At 43.1% G+C, this 8,058-nt stretch overlaps 1 long non-coding RNA gene across 1 annotated transcript in view; it reads left to right on the plus strand.

Annotated features, from left to right (window-relative positions):
• Nucleotides 1-1,638: 1,638 nt before the first annotated feature.
• Nucleotides 1,639-8,058, plus strand: part of LOC146600091 (uncharacterized) — a 19,324-nt gene continuing 12,904 nt past the window's right edge. Inside the window, exon 1 of the long non-coding RNA XR_014898345.1 lies at nt 1,639-1,852. This is a non-coding gene — a long non-coding RNA (uncharacterized LOC146600091). The remainder of the gene's footprint in view (nt 1,853-8,058) is intronic.

The following is an 8,058-nucleotide window of genomic DNA, read 5'->3' on the forward strand; positions in this document are numbered from 1 at the left end:
CTCCTGTTGGGGAGAATCTTACCACTAACCCTGTGGAGCTTTTTTTACCATACCCTTAAATACACCCTGCCTGTCCGGTCAGTAGCATATCCTGAGTGCATATCTTATTTAAAAATAACACATGCGTGGTTGCAAGAAATAGTTTCCAAAAGTTTCCTAAACTTTAGTCCAAGGTTAGAATTGGTTACATACACGCAAAAATATAATATGATACCTTGTATGAGAGATAAACCAAGAAAGACATAGCCGTAACTGAGGAAACAAGAAAATTTTTCTTAAAGGTAGGTGGCAGAGGGCAAAATCATTCACTGGAGCAAAATACGTGTCGGTACATGTGCTCCAGATGCTCTTCAGAGGAAAGTCACTGCTGGGCTGCTCTATCTCTGTTGCTCTTTGGCTCTTCTCAGTCATATCCTCTTTTGGATGAACAGATTCTCATTACAGATTTTGTCCCTTCGTTGAGCCATTCCCAGCATGTGAATAGTCCTGTGACTCTCGGTACTGTAAGCATTGATTCCCTTTAAATACCTACCTTTTTACCCCTTTAGACTGGCAGAGCTGTTATTGGTGTTATTTGTTAGCAGAGGGACTCACTTCTGGGGATCTTCAAATCAAGATCAAAATCTGATTCCAAATCAAGGAGAAGCAAACATGAAACTCTCCAATCAAGGGGCTTTTGCTTAGCTCTGACTTCTAGCTTCATTTCTCTTTTTTCCTGCAGTATTTTTCCATTTAAGGTCCACTCATGTAAACATTTATGAGCATGTAATGACTTTAACAATGATTCATTCTATTGAAGTGGAAGATAGTTTCCAGAACTAGGCAATAGATGTAAAAAGGGAAGGGACCATGACTCTTCCGTGCTATCTAAAGTGTCTAACGCTCTTCAGGCACTACAGGCTAAATTTCAGAAGCACTGGGGCCCCTGTGGCTATATAATAATGCTAGTAAGAAACCTGCTCCTGCTCCCTCCCCCTCCCTGCCCTGGGAAATTCTTTGTTTTAAAATTTCACAAATAGATTCAGAAAGTTGGGGTAACCCAAGGTTTTCAGGCAGCTCCAGTGATGACTCAGAGCTCTCAAGTAAGTAAGTCTGGGAGAGCGAAGCAGAGATAACTTCCTATGCACTGCAAATTTCATTATCAGCCACGAAGGAAAAAAAAATCAACTCAAGAAACTTTTCATTTTTTGACTCAAGCAAAGGTCTTCAGAGCAGTAACAGAGAGAGACACCTTTTATTATTTTCTCCCCTCTATGAAGATCCCTTAATTTCACCAACCCTATAATACAGCCAGAGGGAAGTGTCTGGTCCCCAGCAYGGGAGCAGGCACTTGGGAAGCTGCTTGTGTGCAAAACGGAAGCAGGGACCAACAGCAGCAGCAGCTCCTGGCTCTGTGCGRGGACCACGTGCTGACCTGGAGAAGGCACTTAGCTTTCTGGGCTGCGTTCAAGCACTTCAAATACCTCTTTGAAGTGGCCTGTGTACTGAGAGTGGCTCTGTGCCCCCCAGTCTGGGAACCCCGTTCGGGCTGGGGGAAGGCAGATTAAACTAGACCCATGTGGCTGCAGACATGCTGACAGCAATGTTCCTAGCAGCAGTAGATCTCTTCCATGCACCGTCTACTCCCCATCCTGAGATGGCTTTGCTCTGGGGCTGCACTGTCCCCCATAGAGGTGACAGTGGAAGGGGGATAACTGGGCAGTGCTGACCTCTTCTCACTAAAAAACATGATGCTGAGGGAGCTGGGGCCCTCTGAGGTCTGGTGGAGACCCCTGATAAGGTCCAAAGCAGCAGCTGCATGTAGGGAGGCCCAGGAGAAGAGGAAAGGACTCCTGGAGCCGCGTGTCATGCAGTAAGTCCCCCCGTTGGAAGGGTTCTCTAGCAGCCTGAAGGGAGAGGAAAAGGCTGGGGAGGATCAGGAAGGAGCAGCCTTGGACTATTTCTTAGCTCCTGTTTGTAAAAGACTAGCAAAGCTATCATAGGAATGGGGCTTTTTGACATCTCCTCGTGTGTTCAGGCTGAGAACCTTAGAGGAGTTTTCGGGGATGTCTGCATGGTCTTTTGCAGGCAGACGTGACCTTCTCTGCCTATACCCTCAGCTGGCTGGATAGCAGCCAGCTCCACACTAGAAGGCATGTAGCTCTGTCAGTGTAGTGCTAAGCTTGAGCTATTACCAAAAATAGGAATTAAAAATATGGTCAGTGGGTTTTTTTACACTACTTTGTTTAAAATGAAATGTAATAGAAATTTCATCAGAAAACAGTGGGTTTTTCRTGAGAGACTTGGATGAAAGCAAAAAAAAATGTTGTCAAAAATGAAGCTATGGCAAAATTTAGCATTTTTATTACAAGATGATTCAATTCTGATAAATATTTGACTTTTAAGGTAATTTATCAACTGTCTTCAAATGTATCAGAAATATAAAAAAATGAAAAATGCTTTGAGAGAAAAAGTACTAAGTGAAGAGTTCCTGGAGATATGTAGCTCCATGCCATGATGATAGAGAAGAGGAATGAAGCCAGTCTATATATATATATATATATATATAAGGTATTTGTAAGGTGTCCATAAAGTATTTTTCTTCTATCCAGTTGATGGGTAACTGAACATTGAGATAGAGATGCCAACAGAACAACTTTCTGAGTGGTACAGCTCCATCCGACATTTGAAGAAAGAATCTGTGGACCCTTGAGATTTCTGCAAATAGAGAAGTGGTAAAACAAGACATTACTAGGGAGAAAGCACAAAAGTCAAAGATTCTGAGTATGGCTATGCAGTCATTATTTAAAATAATAATAATAAAAAGCTACCAGGAAAAGCCTCAAGATGATTGTGGTAAGGTTGAGTGAGGGAACACCTGGGAAAGATTGATTAAGAGACAGCCAGTGTRTGGGGGTGATTTATGAGCAGAGGTCCTGGCTTCAGTAGGAGTCCTTTGGAGATATTGCTGCTATGGTGCAGAGCAAAAAACTCTTGGATGCAATACAGGTATCAGATTGTCAAACATCACTWGATAAGGTTCCATGACTGAGATTATTAGCTTAGTGAGGAAGAAACAGAATATGAGGTCAAATAGGCTGTGGGACCGAAATTTGCTTCAAAAAATTGCAAATATCTCTATACATCCACTCCAATACATGTATGCCTATCTATATGGTCTCTCTATCCATCTGTCTGTCTACCTGTCTATTTACTCAACAAACCCCAGTCATTCCTGCTCCCCAGTAGTGGCAGGTGAGAGCAATTTAGAGCATTGGCTCCTGGGGAAGGAGAGATGGGAAGGAGAGGCTGCTTCAGCTGGGAGAAGATTACTTCAGGCACTCCCCAGATACAATTTGGGGCTTGTGTTTCCCCATGCAGGATGAGGGCATTCTTTCCTGTGTGTTGGCTGATGGAGCAGAAACCAGATGGCTAGTATTTTGAGGTACAGCAAGTGGTGAGTAGACTGCTGGGCTTTGGGCAATGGGCACATTGGCTGAGGAAACACAAAAAAGCTGAGAATTGCGAGCACTCATTTGGCAGTGAAGTTTTGTACAGCCTAGATGCCTAGTCTYTGGGGAGATTGTTGAAGGGGCTTCTGTGAGTCAAATGTTTCTTTCCCTTAGACTGCTATCTCTTTGTAGATCTCCCCTGGTGCCTACTCAGGCTGGTTTGTCTTGGAGGAAATGAAATGGCAGAAATTTCATCTGAAATGAAAGAAAATATAGCTGGGCTATAATCTCACTCCACCTCTTCTCCTCTAGTTCTCCTCAGAGACATTTTATTCCTCTTCCACTACCATCACCATCATCTTCTTTCTATCCAGGCTCTCTGAAAAGTTTCACAACGTAGGGGTGAGCTTTCAGTCCATGGCACCAGACTTTCCCTTTTAATATGGGCCACAGGTGGAAAGCCATCACTCCAAAAAATCCATTGTGCCTTTCCTAAGTGGCACCGAAGCCTCCATTTTATGACTGGATAAATAACCAGATCAGTGAAAGATAGGAAAATGTATGAACAATGTTTTCAAGGCGGATGAAGACAAGGGAACAGGTAAGAGAAGTTGGACTGTTTTGACTTTCAGTGTGAGCAAAGATCTCAAGTCATGTCTTGTTAATGTTGTTAAAATGGAGGAGTTTAAGAATCCCTGGAGTTTACAATGCCCAGATTTCTGGAATGTGCAGTTGTATATGTATGGTATCTTTCAAACACATCAAGGTTTTTCTGTAATGTAATCTTCAAGTTTTCTTGTCTTTTATGTCATTTTGAACTCTTTAGAGAAAGAAAATGATTGGGTTATGTTCCTTTTGGGTTAAGGTGGCAGCTTTTGGAGTTTTGCATTTGGAGGTGAAACTTTGAAGGATGTGTTCAACAGGGAGTGAGACAGCCAGACAGACAGCTTTATAGGCTTTGCTTCTACTCTTACTCAAGGCAAGTTACCAAATTGCTTCTTTCTGCTCTACTCTCTGGAGTCTGATAGAATCTCTTTCATTCCCGGTCAGTAATTGCTCTTCTTGGCACAAAAATATGCGCATCTGAAACCATACAGTGAGGCATCGAAACACTTTCAAGGTCACATCAAGAAGCCAGACTATTTGAATGAAAGAGAAAGGGAGAGAGGAAGGGGGGCATATAAAGCTTTTTCATAAATCACATAATCATAAATGCCTTCAGTTCTGCCTAAGGCTAGAATGTGAGGGGAAAAACACAGCCGGAAAAAGAAAGCGAGGCATTGGAGTTCCCTTTAGCAAGGAATCAGCTGGAAACTTTAGATGAGATACTAACATCACCTTAGGAGAGTAGCTGTGCTGGCATCATCTAAAGTAGTGCCAACTTCAATGTGTTCACATGTCATAAGGAAGGATGTTACTACCCTGTGGCCTGGGACAATTGGGATGATTCCAGTCCTGAGGATATTCTTAGGGGACCTAAAAAGAAATTTTCCAAATTAGGACGGAACTGAGSAAGATAAGTGGCTCACACTGATGTTGTGGAGACTGGGGAAGGAGGTTCAAAGCTGGTSGTGCCACAGTCCAGCCATTAGTAAGAAGGGAATGCCAGACAAAGCCGTTCCCTGACAGGGCAGTAAAATGATGGAGTCTGTTGCCAAGAAGGCCACAAAGGCCTTATGTGTGTTTAAGACCCAGCTAGACATTTTTATAGAGAAAGAACTGGGGGAGAGGTGGGGAGGGGAGCTCAGAGGGAAAGGATTGAAATAAAGAAGGAAAGGGGGATGGGATCCAATATGCTGGAGCAGGAGGAGAGGTTTTGGGGCTTCCAGCCCTTTTCAAGAATTGCCTGTGCTCTACACCCTGACCTCCCAAATTCCTGCTGAAACGGGCTTTTCCAGTGACCTCCCATTCTGGCTTAGTGTGTATGAAGCTGCATCTTGAACCAAGACTGRGAAGAGCAGATCTGAATGGAGCAGGTCCCTCAAGCTTTTCTGGATGGAACAAATCTGTGAATTGTATGTGTCTAGCATGATGATGCCCTCACAAGCACTGTCATCAGCTGCCTACTGAAAAGATGCCAAGCTACCAGTGTGGATTTGGGAATCCTCACCTTACATAGACTGTACCAGCACTTCTAGTATACTGGCAGCCCCAGYATCACGTGGGCTCAGCAGTCCTTTACTCTTCTAGGGCAGAATGAGGTTGCTGGCTGTATAAACCATCCCCAAATATCATATGCTTTGCTTATGTGGGGAAAACTACTTCCTAGTGAAATCAGCTGTCTTTGCAATGAAGACTGAGAGTTCTCGTCATCTAACTTCAGCCATCTAAAATTTAGACGTTGAATCTACACTAACCATCCAGGCATTTCTTCAAGAGATAKGCATGCCCTTTGGCTCCTAGAGACACTGCAATTCAGTGCTGCAGCAAAACTGTGGATAAAGTGCACAGTTGCAGGGATGCTTGTGGGAGTGCAAGATGCCCAGCTGGCTTTGGGTRAATGCACAGCGCTGGCACAGAGCCAAATTTCTGTTCTGAATCCTTCATATGCCCAGACAGAAAGATAAATAGAGAGCGGGAAACAGTGGCTGAATCAACAGAAAAATAGCTTGTATTCTCATTGAATTCACTGGTAATCATATTCTTCCAGGCTAATCTTTGCTATTGGTGTCTGAATTCGTCTAATGTAAGACAAAGAAAGCAATAGCTATAATAATCAAAACAACAACAAAAATACCTTCTAGGACTGTTTCTTAACTTATATTGCTGCTCTGGCATGGACTAGCTACTACTTTCTTCTTGTGTTATAGCACTGTTTGGTAGTGATAAGAAGCACACAACCTCCTGTACTTTAAAGTGCACTAGAAATAGAAAGAGAGATACAGTGCTACAAAAAGAAACTGAGTGGCTTCAGGCTTTCCCCAGGTCTGATTCTGTGATTCAACACCCAGGAACCTGATGCAGCATCGCAAATCAAGGACAAATTTTCCATTCCCTTTGACGGGCAGTAGTTCAAACCTCTAGTCAAAACCAAAACACTGCTACTTTAGTCGAATACGCTGGGATCAAGGCATCAATAAGGCAAAGAGCATGTGCACCATTAGCACAATTACTTTTTGACTGGAACCACTTGGTCCAGGATTTTTTTTTTAAACACCATTAAATGCTACTATTATGCCATTATATACCACCTTAAGCATATAAGGCAGCTGTGGACTTGCCAGTACTAGGAAAACAATTGATTCTTTTAAAAAAATCCTGATGAACTTGCATTCTTGTGGCAAACAATTCCACAGATCACCTGAGTATGATGATAAATAAAAAGAAGACAGCTGCTGTCTCCTCCTTCTCCTTCTATTTGGAAGAGAGGACCTTTGGGCAGCATGTAGCCAGGTGGATCTGCTCCCAGCTTGGTCTCTTCTAGTTCTTCCTCACCTTTTTCCTTCTGTTCACCCCTGCAAATGGCAAATGCTTTCCAAACCAACATCTACAGAGACTGACAAGCATGTGAGGTGACGGAGCGGAAAATATTTCAGCAGATGTAGGCTTGGATAGGCAGGACCAAAGGAGAGTGCCAGACTCACCAGTTGCCTGTATTATGGGAGGGAGATAGTTTGTGTAAGGTCAAGAACCTTGCCCAAGGACTAGGTTTAGGGAGTACTTGCATTTTACCAAGTCATAGGCCAGTAAAACACCTTAATACTTCATGTCAAGCATTTCTTTAAATCCATCGACCCTAAGGGCGCCATCTCGCTTGTGGTCACACAGGTGAACACAAAGTGAAGGTGAAATCACCAAGTTTGCTTGCACAAGCTGGTAACTAACTGCAAACCATCTCTGACTTTGAGCAAGTGCTGAGCCTATGCCACCACCTTCACCAGGRCTGGTTTTGTGCCTCTCTAATACATACTTAACCATGCCTTTTTATTTTTCTGTAGTAACTTAAATACGCACCTGCTGAATTCTTTCATAGAGGAGGGAGGACTGAGGAGATCAACAGCTGCTTAAGAATTCTAATCCCKACTTTCCACCCCAGTCATGAATATATTCCTGTGCTCTCCAAAGCAAACATYTAGGCATGCAAGAAAAGGACTGCTTTCCAGGAATAGTTTCTTTTTAAAGAAGAGACCTGAGAAAATCYGTGAAAGCTTTCTCATTTGCCCGAGTGAGTTGAGAGAAAGGAAGTGTTGCTTCACACAGTCATGAAAGCGAAAGGCTTTGAGGTTTTTCTTGTGTTCAGAAGTGAACATGAAAGTCAGTTCATAAAGGAAAGGTGAATGACTGTCTGTATAAACTAAAGAAAAGATCTCTAGGGCCTAGCTTCCACTCCTGCTGCACTTGGAYTAATGGTTAGTTTACAACCTAGCTGTCAGCAAGTCATATGTGATCAGGTTCTCTGCAAAACAGGTTGTATGTTGTGGGGCAGATGAGGGTCTAYTAGACTGAAAAATCACTGCTGGACAGGTGAAAAATGGGTAACCGATGTTCGATTGTTCAGTCTGGATTCGAATTTGCTAATGGGTGCTAAAATACCAGCTGCATTCTTCCTCCCCCCACCCCAGCTCCAAGTGGGAGAAAAAAAAATAAAAAAAATCTGAAAGGGTAATCCTCGTGGGATTTACCTACC

This window comes from Rhea americana, unplaced genomic scaffold, assembly GCF_003343005.1.
Source record: "Rhea americana isolate MKP2758 unplaced genomic scaffold, rheAme1 scaffold_128, whole genome shotgun sequence".
In the NCBI taxonomy this organism is placed as follows: domain Eukaryota; kingdom Metazoa; phylum Chordata; class Aves; order Rheiformes; family Rheidae; genus Rhea; species Rhea americana.